We start from the raw sequence: 18,741 nt of genomic DNA, 5'->3' as shown, positions 1-18,741 counted from the left end.
GCGAGCCCTTACTCAGTAACAATTTTGGACTCCATGAAGGGACTCAGTCTTGTGACAGCCTGCCCGAGGCACTGTAGCCCCTGGCGGAGTGTGGGCCCTCACCACAGACCCTGACGGGCCACCCAGACCAAAATCATCTAGAGGGTCAGCTGTCGAGTTCCTGCTTCCCGGTAACGCTGTGGCCCTCCAGGCCCCTCAGTGCTCCTTTCACTTTTGAGAGAAGAAACAGCTCCGAAATCAGATGTCTTTGGGGGTGAGTAAGCTTGTTAAAATGCACCTGCTCCTATGTTGTTGAATAATCTCATCGGGATTGTGGGTTAGAGTCCCACCATAAGAGAGTCACTCTAAAAGGTTGCAGCCACTGAGGTACCAAAGGATCAATCAGGTTAGAATCCCAACCCTGAGTTAGAGCCCCATGCCTTTTTGTTTGCCTATGTCTGAGTGTTTCCTTTGTTAGGATTGGCTGATAGGAGTTGGTTCCTGGATGAGTATAGCAAACCTTTCTGGAACCAGGATTAATGGAGGGAGGGGGTGGTCCTCTGACCCAGGAGGTAAAAGCCATCACTCCCTGACTAGAGAGCTTGCCTTACAGAGCTGTCGGGAGTTTTCACCTGTGCCTAATATGATTACCTGGCGGTTGATAAAGATGTATATTTATTATTTTTTTTTTTGCGGTAGGCGGGCCTCTCACTGCCGTGGCCTCTCCCGTTGCGGAGCACAGGCTCCGGACGCGCAGGCTCAGCGGCCACGGCTCACAGGCCCAGCTGCTCCGCAGCACGTGGGATCTTCCCGGACTGGGGCACGAAACCACGTCCCATACATCGGCAGGCGGACCCCCAACCACTGCGTCACTAGGGAAGCTCAAAGATGTATATTCTTAATGAAACCAGCCCAGATTACCTTGTTAGGGCAAGAGGGTAAAGGGGAAATGAGGGAGCATGAAGCAGGTAAGTCTCCACCCCAGAAGAACGTCACCCGTCTCTGGGTTAAAGGAATTTCATACAATTGGACATTTTGGGTTTTCCTCACTGAGAGTTTTAACCCTCTTTTGCATGAGCCAAACTAGCAGGGAGTTAGCATTGAAATGCCTTTCAGTATGTGTGTGTTCAGTATGTGTGTGTGTGTGTGTGTGTGTGTGTGTGTGTGTGTGTGTGTCTGTTTGTGTGAAAGTCTGCCGGAGGAAGAAGCATTGGTGGTGATGCTAAAGGCCACATGCTATATGGAGGTCTTGGGTGGAATGTATTCTACCTGGAAATTTCCCAGGTGCTGAGCTGAGCTTCTCTTTGATTTCTGCTGGGGAGGTAAAATGTTTTGATCATCTACCTGGAAGATTAAACCCCAACATGCCCACAAAGAAGTCAGGGCTTGGGTATTTCAATCTGTATACTCCTGAATTCGTCTCTCAAATTCAGCTCTGAGTCTCAGACAGCCTCCTCACTTTGGTTTCTTCAAGGTGATCCTGTCACTGCCTCCACCTGCCTCGCCATGAGGTAAATTTATCCAGGCAGTGCGTGAGACAGAGCCTGGGCTCTCCCAGGCCCCTCTGCAATAGGCACGCCTGCCCCCGCTTTAGGGGGGAAACTCTTAGGAACCTCTGACCACTGAGCCTCCAGTCTCGGAACTGCCAGGACAGATTTCTTGGCAGACAGGCAGCACGCGTGACGTTTAGGCTACAGTGCTTGGCAACCACCTTTAATGGAAATCTTTTCAGTGTTCCCTAAGGGAACCTTCAAATCCAAGCTTGTTGTCTTTGAGACCTTCCATTCTCCTTTGTGGCTTCTCCAGGGAATTCTTTTCTTTATTTTTAAGTGAATGTTATTTTTTGTTTGTTTGGTGGCGTTGGGTGTTGGTTGCTGCGCGCGGGCTCTTCTCTAGTTGCGGCGAGCAGGGCTACTCTTCCTTGTGGTGTGCAGGCTTGTTTTTTTTTCTATCAAAAATGTATTTTCTAATGTAGGATGAAGTACTGTAAAATACCCAGAAACAAGTCACGACGAAACAGAGGGCTATCAAAATTGGCCAAATCGGACTTCTCTGGTGGTCCAGTGGCCAAGACTTTGCCTTCCAATGCAGGGGGTGCAGATTTGATCCCTCGTTGGGCAGCTAAGATCCCACGTACCTGGCGCCGCCGTGTGCGGGCTTTTATGGGCGGCTGAGGGAAGGCCATTTTCTAGAGATTTGCACTCCATAGACTGTTCTTAGCTCTTGGGTTTGAAACCTGGGATATTGACTAAGACTTTGACTTAAGGTTTGCTTGTTTTCGTGCTTTCTCCTCCCAGACATCCATTCTCAGGCGGGCCAACTAACCCCTCTGAACAGGCACTAAAGTGGGGAGTAGTTGGCGGGGCAAGCGGCCCATGTGCCCAGGTGCTGCCTATATAGGAATAAAGGGTGCTCGTAGCCACAGATTGGCAAGTCCTGGTGCTTTCCTTCATCTCCCGTGAACGCCCAGGTTTTCCAGGTGCAGCCAACATTGCAGCATCACGCAGACCTGAGTCTCTGATAAGACTGCTGATTGGTGTGCGGCCCCAACCATAAATGCTGGGAAGAAGCGGCAGGCATTTGGTGAAGGTAGTTGTTCCAGCCTCTTCTGGGGTTTTGCTGGCCAAGAAGTAAACTCTCTTGAGCACTGCAGCGGAGGAAACCCAGTCAGCCAGCTGCAGAGCCCAGCTTCACTAAGTGCTTGTTTTTCTTCGAGGAAGGACTCCTGGCTGTGCTACAGTCAGCTCTCTGCCGTGCACTGCGGTTTCAACTTTCCTCAGATCAAGAGTAGCAGGTACGTCTGACCTCCACTGATTTTTCTAAGTTATTTTGCAAAGTAAGAATTTGTGGAAGAGATGTAAACTTATGGTTCAAGGGGGGACCCTCACTAAAACCTGTTCTCCCTGGCGGATTTTAAGGTGGATTCTTTTGTTTTGTTTTGTTTTTTGTTTCTTTTTTCCTGCGGTACGCGGGCCTCTCACTCTTGTAGCCGCTCCCGTTGCGGAGCACAGGCTCGGGACGCGCAGGCTCAGCGGCCATGGCTCACGGGCCCAGCCGCTCTGCAGCATGTGGGATCCTCCCGGACCGGGGCACGAACCCGTGTCCCCTGCAGGTGGACTCTCAACCACAGTGCCACCAGGGAAGCCCTAAGATGGATTCTTAACCACGGCGCCACCAGGGGAGCCCCACACAGCCTTTGTTGGAGGGCAGTTTAACAGTGCCTCACATTTTACTGGACCCACCCTTGGACCCAAAAGTCCGGAATGGATCCCGCTCAGATGATGGCACACACGCACCATCATCTAGGTGCTCGGATGTGCACCGCAGCCTTGTTTACAGTGGAGAAAAATCAGGTAACTAAAGAGTCCATTCAGTAGAGGAATGGTGAAAACAATTATGGTACGTTTATCTCATGAATACAGTGTAGCTAGTTAACAACTGAGGTAAATCTCTATCGACATGGAAAGACTTCTAAGATGTGTGATTAAGTGCTTAACCCGAAGCCCCACAGTGCAGTAAATAGCATTTACTACTGCTTTTTAAAACCACACAGTATGTCTGAGTGGACGGATGAATGGACCCGTGGATGAGCCTATAGCTGTGTGGACAGAGGTCAGGAAGGGTGGAGCATATACATGATTCGTACCGGTGGCTTTCCTGGAAACGGGCTGTGGTTGGGAGAAGGGTTTATGGGGGGGACTTGCATCCGCGGGGAGAATAGATCCCTCTGTATGTACGACTATCTTGCAGTAAGCACTGTGGGGCAACAGGGCTATAGCGTGCTGCTGGGAAGGGATTCCTGGCACTACTGCTCTCTGCCTGGGTTCTGTACCTGCCAGTGGCCAGCTAGCTGCTCTGCTAATGGCCTTTGCTGTTCATTTCTTTCTAAATGCCCTTTCTTTTTTCTTCCCTGCCTCTGCCTGGCAAAACCCAACCCTCCCCAGGCTTGGCATTTATCCCAGATCAATACATTACCAGTTAGCTTCCCTTCTATAGCATTCAAACAAATAAAACCCCACAAATCTACAATAATAATAATTATCACTAGAGTATGCATCATGGGGTGACAGCGAGAGATGGGGCTGAAGAGAGCAAAGGGTCTGGGTCACAGAGGGTCTAAATGGTGAGACTTGTATATTCTGATCATTTCCTGCTAACAGTGGGATCTCAAGAAGTGGGACACAGGGGCCTGGGGTTCAATCAGCTGTAATACCAAGTAGCAAACCTGCAGCAGGTTCATCACTTCTGTTCTCATCTTCTCAGTTACCATATTAGGTTGATCAAGCTGACACATCTCCTGGCAGCAAAGGCAGGAACTAGAACAACCCAGGGCCCCACAGGGCTAAGGTGCTGAGGACAAAGCTTGCTGTTCTGCTCTCTCAAGAATAGTCACCTAAACGTCCCTCCCCAAAAGAAGAGGCTGAGCTCTTCCTTCCAGGCTAGTGTGTTTTTAGAAAGTTAAGTTCTCCAGGTGTTGCCCATTTCAGATGGGTCAGGGACATGTTGGAAGTTGAGAGGCCCTTAGCCTCTTGCAAACAGGCTGGGAGAGTCTTAGGTCAGAGCCCAAAGGAGAAGGCTGTGAGGTTGTTCATTGGCATCCAGGAGAGATGAAGCTTGTTCCACTAATTCTCTCTGCTCTTAGCTCCAGGCTCTGCCAGAACGCAGGACTGTTGGAAGGTGGGAATCCTGACAGGTTCTGGGAAACAACAGGAGGCTATGCCACATCTTCTTTATCCATTCCTCTGCTGATGGACACGTAGATAGCTTCCGTGACTTGCTTGTTGTGAATAGTGCTGCTATGAACATTGGGACACATGTATCTTTTTGATTATTAGAAATAAAGATGAAATTAGAGTTTTTGGCTTTTCCAGTTATATGCCCTGGAGTGGGATTGCTGGATCATATGATAGCTCTATTTTTAGTTTTTTAGGGAACCTCCATACTGTTTTCCATAGTGGCTGCACCAGTTTACATTCTAAAGTGGGTTTCTTGTAGAAAGCAAATATTCGGTTTTGCTTTTTTATCCAGTATGACAATGTCCTTTAACTGGTGTAGAGCTGACCCTTGAACACTGTGGGTGTTCATCCACCTACTGCTTATCGTCATCCGTCTGTATCCAAGGTTCCTCCTCATCCGGGGGTCAACCAAGGCAAGGCCCTCAAATCTGTCTCCTTGGCAGCCTACCTCATAATAACGCTCTTCCTTCTCTCAAATGCCAGGCACATAGTGTTGGCTCTTATGCACGTTGGGTAGCGAGCCCTTGCTCAGTAATAATTTTGGACTCATGAAGGGACTCAGTCTTGTGACAGCCTGCCTGAGGCACTGTAGCCCCTGGCGGAGTGTGGCCCTCACCACAGACCCTGAGTGGCCACCCAGACCAAAATCATCTAGAGGGTCAGCTGTCGAGTTCCTGCTTCCCGGTAACGCTGTGGCCCTCCAGGCCCCTCAGTGCTCCTTTCACTTTTGAGAGAAGAAACAGCTCCGAAATCAGATGTCTTTGGGGGTGAGTAACCTTGTTAAAATGCACCAGTGCCTGTATTGTTGAATAATGTCATCCGGATTGTGGGTTAGAGTCCCACCTTAAGAGAGACACTCTAAAAGGTTGCAGCCACTGAGGTACCAAAGGATCAATCAGGTTAGAATCCCAGTCCCTGGGTCAGAGTCCCATGCCTTTTGTTTGCCTATGTCTGAGTGTTTCCTTTGTTAGGATTCGTTAATAGGGGTTGGTCCTTGGATGACTATAGCAAAACTTTCTGGAACCAGGATTAATGGGGGGGTGTGCAGTCCTCTGACCCAGAAGGTAAAAACCATTGCTCCCTGACTAGAGAGCTTGCCTTACAGAGCTGTCGGGAGCTTTCACCTGTGCCTAATATAATTACCTGGCGGTATTGATAAAGGTGTGTATTCTTAATGAAACCAGCCCATATTACCTTGTTGGGGTGAGAGGGTAAAGGGGAAATGAGGGAGCATGAAGCAGGTAAGTCTCCACCCCAGAACGTAGCCCGTGTCTGGGTTAAAGGAATTTCATACAATTGGACATTTTGGGTTTTCCTCACTGAGAGTTTTAACCCTCTTTTGCATGAGCCAAACTAGCAGGGAGTTAGCATTGAAATACTTTTCAGTGTGTGTGTGTGTGTGTGTGTGTGTGTATGTATGTGTGTGTATGAAAGTTTGCCGGAGGAACAAGCATTGGTGGTGATGCTAAAGGCCACATGCTATATGGAGGTCTTGGGCGGAATGTATTCTACCTGGAAATTTCCCAGGCGCTGAGCTGAGCTTCTCTTTGATTTCTGCTGGGGAGGTAAAATGTTTCGATCATCTACGTGGAAGGTTAAACCCCAACATGCCCACAAAGGAAGTCAGGGCTTGGGTATTTCAACCTGTGTACTCCTGAATTCGTCTCTCAAATTCAGCTCTGAGTCTCAGACAGCCTCCTCACTTTGGTTTCTTCAAGGTGATCCTGTCATTTCCTCCACCTGCCTCCCCATAATGTATGTTTATCCAGGTGGTGCGTGAGACAGAGCCTGGCCTCTCCCAGGCCCCTCTGTAATAGGCACGCCTGCCCCCCGCTCTAGGGAGGAAACTCTTAGAAGCCTCTGACCACCGTGGCTGAAGCCTCGGAACTGCCAGGACAGATTTCTTGGCAGACAGGTAGCACGTGTGACGTTTAGGCTACAGTGCTTGGCAACCACCTTTAATGGAAACCTTTTCAGTGTTCCCTAAGGGAACCTTCACGTCCAAGCTGGCCATCTTTGACACTCTCCATTCGCCTTTGTTTATTCTCCAGGGAATTCTTTTTTTTAATTTTTAAGTGAATGGTATTTTTTTTTTTTTTTTTGGCTACGTTGGGTCTTGGTTGCTGTGCGTGGGCTTTTCTCTAGTTGTGGCGAGTGGGGCTACTCTTCCTTGTGGTGCGTGGGCTTTTATGAGTGCCTGAGGGAAGGCCATTTTCTAGAGATTTGCAGTCCATACACTGTTCTCAGCTCTTGGGTTTGAAACCTGGGATATTGACTAAGACTTTGACTTAGGGGTTCCTTGTTTTCGTCCTCTCTCTCCCCAAACGTCCATTCTCGGGTGGGGGCAGCTAACCCCTCAGAAGGGACACTAAGGTGGGGCGTGGTTGGCAGGGCAAGTGGCCCGTGTGACCGGGTGCTGCCTACAAAGGAACAAAGGGTGCTCGTAGCCACAGATTGGCAAGTCCTGGTGCTTTCCTTCATCTCCCGTGAACGCCCAGGTTTTCCAGGTGCAGCCAGCATTGCAGCATCTCACAGACCTGAGTCTCTGATAAGACTGCTGATTGGTGTGAGGCCCCAACCATAAAGGCTGGGAAGAAGCAGCAGGTGATAGGGAAGATGCAAGCAATGTTTAACAAAGACCTAGAAGAATTAACAGACACCTAGAAGAATTAAAGAACAAACAGAGATGAACAATACAATAACTGAAATGAAAAGTACACTGGAAGGAATCAATAGCAGAATAACTGAGGCAGAAGAACAGATAAGTGACCTAGAAGACAGAATGCTGGAATTCACAGCTATGGAACAGATTAAAGAGAAAAGAATTGAAGACAGTCTGAGAGACCTCTGGGAAAACATTAAATGCAACAACATTCGCATTATAGGGGTCCCAGTAAGAGAAGAGAGAGAGAAAGGATCTGAGAAAATATTTGAAGAGATTATAGTCCAAAACTTCCCTAACATGGGAAAGAAAATGGCCACCCAAGTCCGGGAAGCATAGAGAGTCCCAGGCAGAATAAACCCAAGGAGAAACATGCTGAGACACATAGTAATCAGTGACAAAAATTAAAGACAAAGAAATATTATTGAAAGCAATAAGGGAAAAATGACAAATAACATACAAGGGAACTCCCATAAGGTTAACAGTTGATTTCTCTGCAGAAACTCCACAAGCCAGAAGGGAGTGGCATGATATATTTCAAGTGATGAAAGGGAAGAACCTACAACCAAGATTGCTCTACCGGGTAAGGATCTCATTCAGATTCGATGGAGAAATCAAAAGCTTTACAGACAAGGAAAAGCTAAGAGAATTCAGCACCACCAAACCAGCTCTACAACAAACGCTAAAGGAACTTCTCTAAGTGGGAAACACGAGAAGAAAAGGATCTACAAAAACAAACCCATAACAATTAAGAAAATGGTAATAGGAACATACATGTTAATAATTACCTTAAATGTGAATGGATTAAATGCTCCAACCAAAAGACAGGCTCACTGAATGGATACAAAACAAGACCAATGTATATGCTGTCTATAAGAGACTCACTTCAGACCTAGGGACATATTCAGACTGAAAGTGAGGGGATGGAAAAAGATATTCCATGCAAATGGAAATCAAAGAAAGCTGGAGGGCTTCCCTGGTGGCACAGTGGTTGGGAGTCCTCCTGCCGATGCAGGGGACGTGGGTTCGTGCCCCGGTTCAGGAGGTTCCCGCATGCCATGGAGCGGCTGGGCCCGTGAGCCATAGCTGCTGGGCCTGCGTGTCTGGAGCCTGTGCTCCGCGGTGGGAGAGGCCACAGCAGTGAGAGGCCCATGTACCACAAAAAAAAAAAAAAAAGCTGGAGTAGCAATACTCATATCAGATAAAATAGGAATATTAAGAATATTACAAGAGACAGGAAGGACACTACATAATGATCAAGGGATCAATCCAAGAAGAAGATATAACAATTATAGATATATATGCACCCAACATAGGGGCACCTAAGTACATAAGGCAACTGCTAATAGCTGCTGATAAAGAGGAAATTGACAGTAGCACAATAATAGTGGGAGACTTTAACACCTCACACCACTGGACAGATCATCTAGATAGAAAATTAATAAGGAAACAGAAGCTTTAAATGACACAATAGACCAGATAGATTTAATTAATATTTATAGGTCATTCCATCCAATAACAGCAGATTACACTTTCTTCTCAAGTGCACGTGGAACATTCTCCAGGATAGATGGCATCTTGGGTCACAAATCAAGCCTCGGTAAATTTAAGAAAATTGAAATCATACCAAGCAACTTTTTTGACCACAGTGCTATGAGATTAGAAATCAGTTACAGGGAAAAAAACGAAAAACACAGACAGACGGAGGCTAAACAATACGTTACTAAATAACCAAGAGATCACTGGAGAAATCAAAGAGGAAATCAAAAAATAGCTAGAGACAAATTACAATGAAAACACGATGATCCAAAACCTATGGGAGTTGTGACTGGTTGGGTCAGTTGGTTAGAGCATGGTGCTAAGAATGCCAAGGTCGCGGGTTCGATCCCCGTATGGGCTATGGGTGGTTTTACTCCTTACCACCCAAGGTGGTTACACGTCTCTAGCTGAGACTTGGAAGGCACAGGTTACTTAAAGAAAAAAAAAATCAACATGTCAAAACCTATGGGATGCATCAAAAGCTGTTCTAAGAGGGAAGTTTATAGCAATACAATCCTAACTCAAGAAACAAAAATCTCAAATCAACAATCTAAACTTACACTTAAAGGAACTACAGAAAGAAGAACAAACAAAGCCCAAAGTTAGTAGAAGGAAAGAACTCATAAAGATCAGAGCAGAAATAAATGAAATAGAAACAAAGAAAAGAATAACAAAGATCAATAAAACTAAAAGCTGGTTCTTTGAGAAGATAAACAAAATTGATAAACCTTTAGCCAGACTCATGAAGGAAAACAGGGAGAGGACTCAAATCAATAAAATCAGAAGTGAAAAAGGAGAAGGTACAATGGACATTGTAGAAATACCAACCATCCTAAGAGACTACTACAAGCAACCCTATGCCGATCAAATGGTCAACCTGGAAGAAACGGACAAATTCTTAGAAAGGTATAACCTTCCAAGACTGAACCTGGAAGAAACAGAAAATATGAACAGACCAATCACAAGTAATGAAATTGAAACTGATTAAAAATCTTTCAACGAACAAAAGTCTAGGACCAGATGGCTTCACAGGTGAATTCTATCAAACATTTAGAGAAGAGCTAACACCCATCCTTCTCAAACTCTTCCAAAATATAGCAGAGGGAGGAACACTCCCAAACTCATTCTACGAGGCCACCATCACCCTGATATCAAAACCAGACAAAGATACTACAAAAAAAGAAAATTACAGACCAATATTTCTGATGAATATAGATGCAAAAATCCTCAAAATACTAGCAAACAGAATCCAACAACACATTAAAAGGATCATACACCCATGATCAAGTGGGGTTTATCCCAGAGATGCAAGGATTCTTCAATATATGCAAACCAATCAATGTGATACACCATATTAACAAACTGAATAATAAAAACCATATGATTGGGCTTCCCTGGTGGCACAGTGGTTGAGAGTCTGCCTGTTGATGCAGGGGACACGGGATCGTGCCCTGGTCCGGGAAGATCCCACATGCCGCGGAGCTGCTGGGCCCGCCTGTGAACCATGGCTGCTGAGCCTGCGCGTCCGGAGCCTGTGCTCCACAACGGGAGAGGCCACAGCAGTGAGAGGCCCGTGTACTGCCAAAAAAAAAAAAAAAAATCAAAAGATGGGCAGAAGACCTAAAGAGACATTTCTCCAAAGAAGACATACAGATGGCCAAGAAGCACATGAAAAGCTGTTCAACATCACTAATTACTAGAGAAATGCAAATCAAAACTACAATGAGGTGTCACCGCACACCAGGTACAATGGACATCATCAGAAAATCTACAAACAACAAATGCTGGAGAGGGTGTGGAGAAAAGGGAACCCTCCTGCACTGTTGGTAGGAATGTAAATTGATACAGCCATTATGGAGAACAGTATGGAGGTTCCTCAAAAATCTAAAAATAGAATTACCATATGACCCAGCAATCCCACTACTGGGCATATACCCAGAGAAAACCATAATTCAAAAAGACATATGCACTCCAATGTTCATTGCAGCACTATTTACAATAGCCAGGTCATGGAAGAAACCTAAATACCCATCAACAGACGAATAGATAAAGAAGATGTGGTACATATATACAATGGAATATTACTCAGCCACAAAAAGGAACGAAATTGGGTCATTTGCAGAGACGTGGATGGATCTAGAGACTGTCATACAGAGTGAAGTAAGTCAGAAAGAGAAAAACAAATATCACATATTAACACATACATGTGGAACCTATGAAAATGGTACAGATGAACTGGTTTGCAGAGCAGAAATAGAGACACAGATGTGGAGAACAAACGTATGGACACTAAGGGGTGAAAGTGTGTGGGGGGGGATGAATTGGGAGATTGGGATTGACATGTATACACTAATATGTGTAAAATAGATAACTAATAAGAACCTGCTGTATAAAAGATAAAATTTAAAAATTTAAAAAACAAAACACAGCTCTCTGTATATGCCTGAATGCCCTGTTCCCTTGTTGGGAGATCTACAAACAGAATTAAATGACTTTCTCACCAGAAAAAGTAGGCCTTAGAGAACTCCCAGATCAAGCGTACGCCCTGCAAACTGTGCAGGAGACAAGCCTCAACCAGAAGGTCCTGAACAAATTCTGCAAAAGGTTAAGAGTGGATGTTTGGGCTTATGGGAGGCAGGAAGTGCTAAGAGGGCTGACCCAGTAGTGGTAAAATTCTGTCTAGCTGCCAAGAGTCCAAATGTAAAGCAATACCCTTTAAAGAGGCATGTGAGGGAAGATACAAAGTCTCTGATAACCACCTTTCTTAAGCGCCGATTAAACTGACCTTGTCAGATACAAAAAAACTGGTACTGGAAATTATTGTTTTGTACGGGATTTGCGAGTCACTAACCAAGTTGTAGATATGTACATCTGGTAATACCAAATTCTTACACTTTGCGTACAACTTTATTTGGAGACTTTTGCTGGTTTACAGTTCTGGACTTAAAAGCTGCCTCTTACTGCATATCCCTAAGTCCTGAGTCCCAGGAACTGTTTGCCTTTGAATGGGACAATCCAGAGATAATATATAACAACTGTAGTGTTGGATGGTACTCCCACAGGATTTAAGAATGCCTCCACCATCTTCAGGGAAGTCTTATCCAAGGACTTAAGTGATCTCCCATTAAATGAGGGAGTCTTACTGTGATATACTAATTACTAATAAAAATAAGGGAGCCTCAGACCAAAATACAATCCTCACTTTAAAGTTGCTGGCAGACCGGGGATATAAAGCGTCCAAGGGAAAATTGCCAATCTCTCAACCAAGTGTAAAATACCTAGGATTTGAGTTATCACAAAGACGGAGACCTTCGGCTTGGAGGGGACCAAAGTGCAACTTATTCAGTCCTCCCGAATTCAGGTTCATCTGACCCCAGCTGCCTCTACCCTGCCGCCTAAGTTGGACCCCAACGATACCAAAGTTGTATACCCGAGGTGTGTCAGTGGGGAAGTTTGTGCCACATCTGCCCTGGCCCCCAAGATCTGCCCCTGGGTCTATCTGCAAAAAAAGGTTGGTGAGGACATCGCCAAGGCAACTGGTGATTGGAAGAGTCTGAGGAGTACAGTGAAACACCAGACAGACCCAGATGGATGTGGTACCTTCTGCCTCTGCCCTGATCATCAAAGCCCTAAGGGAACCATCAAGAGATAGAAAAAAGCAGAAAAACATTAAGCACAGTGGAAACATCACTTTTGATTGTCAACATTGCCTGATAGATGCATCATCAATCTTTAGCTAGAGAACTCTCTGGAACCATTAAAGATATCCCGGGGACTGCCCAATCTGTGGGCTGCAATGATGATGGCTGCCACCCTCACGACATCATAGATGACATCAACAGTGATGTGGTGGAATGCCCAGCTAGTTAAGAACTGCAAGGAGAAATAATTTAATAATGGGATATTTGATAACCATTTAAAAAAAAAATTTAGGGCTTCCCTGGTGGCGCAGTGGTTGAGAGTCTGCCTGCCAATGCAGCGGACACGGGTTCGAGCCCTGGTCCGGGAAGATCCCACATGCCACAGAGCAACTGGGCCCATGAGCCACAACTACTGAGCCTGTGCGTCTGGAGCCTGTGCTCCGCAGCAAGAGAGGCCGCGACGGTGAGAGGCCCGCGCACTGCGATGAAGAGTGGCCCCCGCTTGCCACAACTAGAGAAAGCCCTCGCACAGAAACGAAGACCCAACACAGCCAAAAATAAATAAATAAATTTATTTAAAAAAAATGAAACACTTGACATCCAAAAAAAAAAAAAAAAAAAAATTTACTACTGGACCATTAGCTAGGGTGACTGTACCCACCATCAGAAGGCAATGGCGAGGATTCTCAGGAATGGCTAGGTTTTGTCCTATTTGGATCCCTAACTGTGGTCTCATGGCCAATTCCTATGTTAGGTTCTCAAAGGAAATGACAGCCATTAAGCTGGACTGTGGAATGCCAAATGGAGTTCTATCCCATACAAATAATCAACAAAGTCTATTCTAGCAGATTTGACTGATCAGCCTTTAGAAAATTGGGGTATGGAAATGTTCATGGACAGGAGCAGCTTCATGGACCAGGGACTCCGAAAGGCTGGGCATTTAATAGTAACTCATCAGGAAGTCCTAGAAGCAGAAGCCCTCCTCCAGGAATGCCTGCCCACAAGGCAGAGCTCAAAGCCCTCACGAGAGCCCTGCACCTTGGAGCAAAGAAAAAGGTAACCATTTATACCAGTTCTATGCTTTCTCTGTTATACATGAACTTGGGGCCATATGGAAAGAGAGAGGTGTACTATTTCAGGAAGGAAAGAAATTAAACATGCAGGGGAGATACTGGCCTTATGAGATTCTGTTATAATGCCAGAAGAAGTAGCCAAAGTATATTGCCCAGGCCACTTAAAGACTTCGTTACATAGCTAAAGAAAGTAATTTGGGGCTTTCCTGGTGGCACAATGGTTAAGAGTCCGCCTGCTAAGGCAGGGGACACAGGTTCGAGCCCTGGTCTGGGAAGATCCCACATGCCGCACAGCAACTAAGCCCATGCGCCACGGCTTGTATCTGCACTCTAGAGCCCGCCAGCCACAACTACTGAAGCCCAGGCACCTAGAGCCCATGCTCTGCCATAAGAGAAGCCACTGCAATGAGAAGCCTGCGCACCACAACAAAGTAACCCCCGCTCGCCGCAGCTAGAGAAAGCCCGCACGCACCAATGAAGACCCAATGCAGCCAAAAATAAATACTTACTTAAAAAAAAAAAAAAGTAATTTGGCTGATCAGGCCACAAAACAGGTGGCCCGAACCAAAAGCCCAGATCCCAAGGCCCTAGCACTCATTCTGAGTGTGGACCTATCCCTTTTAAGCCTTGGTATTTGGAAATGGATCTAGAGAGTACAGACGAATGGGGATTTCATGTCGACCCTTGAGACTTAGATGGTGATCAGTACCAAACAACCAAAGAAGGCTGGATTGATAGTGAACAGAGACTAGTGCTTATACCTGAGCATTTAATGGAAAGGAAACCATTATGGGAGGGACTCAGCGTATCACTGGTTACAAAAGCCTGTTGATCCACAAATGCAAAGGACTATCTAAAAGGTAATATAAAATTGCCTGACCTGTGCCAGAAACAGTCCGTAAGCTGGGCCACACCCAGCAATAAATCGGGTGCAAACCCAAGGGACAAAACCAGGAGATGACTGGTAAATACTGTTATGCCAAGAGCCATGGGACATAATATACACTTGCTGGTGTTTGTGGACACCTTCACAGGATGGGTCACAGCTTTTCCAGGCTGGATAGAGAAGGCTTCCAAGAAAACAGTGGCCTTACTAAAAGCGTTTTTCCCTCATTTTGGTTGTCTCTTTCAATTCAAAGTGACAACAGAGGAGCTTTCATAGCCACGGTAACTCAAGAGTGTCTGGGCCCCTCAGAACACAATGGAAGTTACATGCTTCATGGAGACCTCAGTCTGTGGGAAATACTGAAAAGATGAATCGTACCTACAAAAAGACAATCGCCAAAATGTCAAGAAACCAACTTAACTTGGGAAAAGGTCTCACCAGTTGCCCTGCTTAGGCTAAGAGTAGCCCTAGAAGCCCGGTCCAGCTGAGCCCTATGAAATGTTATATGGGAGACCCTTCCTTAAAACTAAGTGTTATTAGTCTTGAAAGTGATCATATTGTAAAATAATTAGATACTATAAAACGTGTACAGTTTCTACGTGTTACTGTATCTGCTATACATAAAACGCTTCTAGGTGATGAATGTTTCCCACAGATATTGCCCTGCTCTGCATAAGCTGGGGGATTGGGTCCTCCTCAAGACTTGGAAAAATCAACACCCTGAGGACAACTGCAACCTAAGTGCAATGGAGCCTGCAACGTTCTTCTGGTTACACATTCTTATCTTGTATTTTTAAAAAGGCCTCCCACACTCACATGATGATTGCCCAAGACTTAAGAGTTCAAGGTGGGACTTGCAAATATTTTCAATTTCATTCCTCTTATAAAAATCCACGCTCCTAATCAGCAGAAAACAGCTAGAGCAGCCCTCCCCCTATTTCCCTCAAGGCTGAGGAATGTACCAGAAAAAAGGGGGGAATTAAAACAGCACCAAATTAAACTGGTTTGTGTCCTTAAATAGGTTGTTGATCAAACCTATTTAAGGAGCTGTTTTGCAGACAGAGATGGGAACACACGCCTACAGGGTAACCCTGAAACCAATAATAATTAGTCTGTGGAACTCAAAGAATAGAAAGGTTGCCACCAGAGTCCTTTACAAAGTGCTAAATCCTTCGGAAAATCTGGCTTCCAGCAGCACATGTAGCTTCTATGGACTGATTCAAGACTAGCCAATCACCTTCCAAGCTTGAAATTTCCCCAACCCCTTAAATTTTCCCCAATCCTGGAAAGGAGAGAGAGGTTTGAGAGCCTTGCCTCCTGTCTCCTTACCAGTTGACTGTGCAATAAAACTCTTTGTTTCTCAGAAGCCAGTGCCACAGTATTGGTTTCTATTCATGTCTGGCACTGAGCCTTTGCTCGGTTACACCTAGGAGTGGAATTGCTGGGTCACATGGTAATTCTGTGTAACTTTTTGAAGAACTATCAAATTCATTACCACAGCAGCTGCTCCACTTTAAACTCTCACGAGTTGTACAAGGGTTGCAGTTTTTCCACATCCTTTCCAACGCTTGTTATTTTCTGACTTTTTAAAAAAAATTATGACCAACCTTGTAGGTGTGAGGTAGTTCACACTGTAGTTTTGATTTGCATTTGCCTAATGACTAATGATATTGAGCATCTTTTCATGTTCTTGTTGGTCATTTGTATATCTTCTTTAGAGAAATATCTATTCAACTTTTTTGCTCACTTTTAAATTGAATTGTTGCCTTTGTTGAATTATAGGAGATAACTCTAGAACATATGGGTATATTCTAGATACTTAACACTTGTCTATATGGTTTGCAAATACTTTTTGCCATGTTGTCTTTTTATTCTCTTGTTGGTATTCTTTGCACCAAAATGTTTAATTTTGATGAAGTACAATTTATTTTTTTCTTTGGTGGTTTGTGCTTTTGGTGACATAGCTATGAAACCATTTTCAAGTCCAGGTCATGAATATCTACCCCCATGCATTCTTCTAAGAGTTTTATACTTTTAGTCTTTGTATTTAGGTCTTTGATCCATTTTGAGTTAATTTTTGTATATGGTATGAAATAAGGGTTCGACTTCATTCTTTTGTATGTGGATATGCAGTTCTCTTCACACCATTTGCTGAAAAGACTGTTTTCTTCCTGTTGAAAGGTCTTGGCACCCTTGTTGAAAATCAATTGACCGTTGATGTGAAGGTTTATTTCTGAACTATCAAGTTTATTCTAAGAATAAATCTCTGTATCTGTTCTTAGTCCAATAACACACTGTTTTCATTTCTTTAGCCTTGTAGTAAGTTGTGAAATTCAGAAGTGGGACTCCAACTTGGTTTTTTTCCAAGATTGATTTGGCTATTTGGAATCTTTTGAAATTCCATGTGAATTTGAGAATCAGCTTTTCCATTTCTGCAGTTAAGTCCATTGGGATTTTGAAAGGGACAGTATTGAATCTATTGATCATTTTGGGGAGTATTGTCATCTTAACAACATTAAATCTTCCAATCTATGAATAAAAGTCTTTCCATTTATTTAGTCTTCTTTCAGCAGTGTGTTGTGGTTTTCAGTATTTATGTCTTGCATCTCTTTGGTTACACTGGTTCCCAAGTATTTTACTCATTTTGATGCTATTTATTTAAAAAAAAATCAGTTTTTAAATTTCTTTTTTGGGTTGTTCACTGCTGGCATAGAGAAATACATGTGAGTTCTGTGTGTTGATCTTGTATCCCGTAACTTTGCTGAATACATTTCTTAGCTCTAACAGATTTTTGAGGGGTTTTGTAGATTCTTTAGGATTTTTCTGAATATAGGATTCTGTCATCTGTGAATAGAGATAGTTTTACTTCTTGCTTTTAATTTGGATGCCTTTTATTTCTTTTTCTTCATGATTGCTCTGACTAGAACCTCCAGTACGATGTTGAATAGAAGTGGTGAGAGCCGCTGTCCTTGCCTTGTTCCTGATCTAAAGTTGGGGAGGGGGGCAGGGTGGGCCGGGAGCTTTCAGTCTTTTATCATTGAGTTAGCTGTGAATTTTTTATATATGCCCTTAATCATGTTGAGGATGTTTGTTTTAATTCCTACTCTTTTGGGTGTTTTATCATGAAAGCATGTGAGATTTTGTCAAAGACTTTACGCATCAATTGAGTTAATCACGTGAGATTCTATTCTTGTTCTGTTGATGTGGTGTATTAGATTGATTTTCATGTGTTGAACATCTTTGCATTTCTGGGATAAATACCACTTGGTCATGGTGTATGATCATGTTAATATGCTGTAAGGTTTGGTTTGCTAGTATTTTGCTGAGTACGTTTGCATCTATGTTCTTAAGGGATACTGGTCTCTAGTTTTCTTGTGATGTCCTTGTCTGTTGTTGGCATCAAGGTAATGCTGGCCTCATAGAATGAATTGAGAGGTGTTCCCTCATCTTCTCTTTTCTGAATGAGTTTGAGCAGGATTGGGGTTAATTCCTTAAATGTTTGGTACAACTCACCAGCGAAACTATCTGGTCCTGGGCTTTTCTTTCTTGGGAGGTTTCTGATGATTGATTCCATCTCTTTGCAAGTTAAAGGTCTGGTCAGAGTTTCAATTTCATCCTGACTCAGTTTTGGTTGGTATTCATGATTACTAAAGGTTCAAAACACTTTGCTAAAACACAAATGTATTTACAATGTTTATATATCTAAGTAGATGGAAAGAATGATCATCTTCCTGGATCAGTGTTATATGGGTTTTTTCTCTTTTTTTTGTTTTTTAGTTTCAAGAAGTAACTTTATAACCATGTGAATCAAAATAAGAAGGAAAATACTAAGAGAATCAACTAAAAGGGGTAAACCCAATTGCCTCCAGGAAAGGAGGGGGCAGAGAATCTAATCTTGTTAAGAAAAACAGGGCTTCCCTGGTGGCGCAGTGGTTGAGAGTCCGCCTGCCGATGCAGGGGACGCGGGTTCGTGCCCCGGTCCGGGAAGATCCCACATGCTGTGGAGCGGCTGGGCCCGTGAGCCATGGCCGCTGAGCCTGCGCGTCTGGAGCCTGTGCTCTGCAACGGGAGAGGCCACAACAGTGAGAGGCCCGCGTACCACAAAAAAAAAAAAGAAAAGAAAAGAAATACAGCAGCACAATTAGGCTCTTTGTAAAAAATAAACTTAATTAATCCACAAAAAGAAAGTTCTTCAGCCAGGCTGCCTGGATTCAAATTCCACCTC

At 44.3% G+C, this 18,741-nt stretch overlaps 1 pseudogene across 1 annotated transcript; it reads left to right on the top strand.

The window, feature by feature from the left end:
- The first annotated feature begins 5,947 nt into the window (after positions 1–5,947).
- LOC307184893 (large ribosomal subunit protein uL11-like) lies at positions 5,948–12,870 on the top strand (annotated as a pseudogene). Its single transcript has 2 exons — positions 5,948–5,956; positions 12,218–12,870. The product of its transcript is annotated as a large ribosomal subunit protein uL11-like (transcript).
- The last annotated feature ends 5,871 nt before the right edge of the window (positions 12,871–18,741 follow it).

The sequence above is a fragment of the Stenella coeruleoalba genome (genome assembly GCF_951394435.1).
Source record: "Stenella coeruleoalba genome assembly, chromosome: 3".
NCBI lineage: Eukaryota > Metazoa > Chordata > Mammalia > Artiodactyla > Delphinidae > Stenella > Stenella coeruleoalba.
The sequence above is the reverse complement of the archived record's forward strand: the minus strand, read 5'-3'. Positions and strand labels throughout refer to the sequence as shown.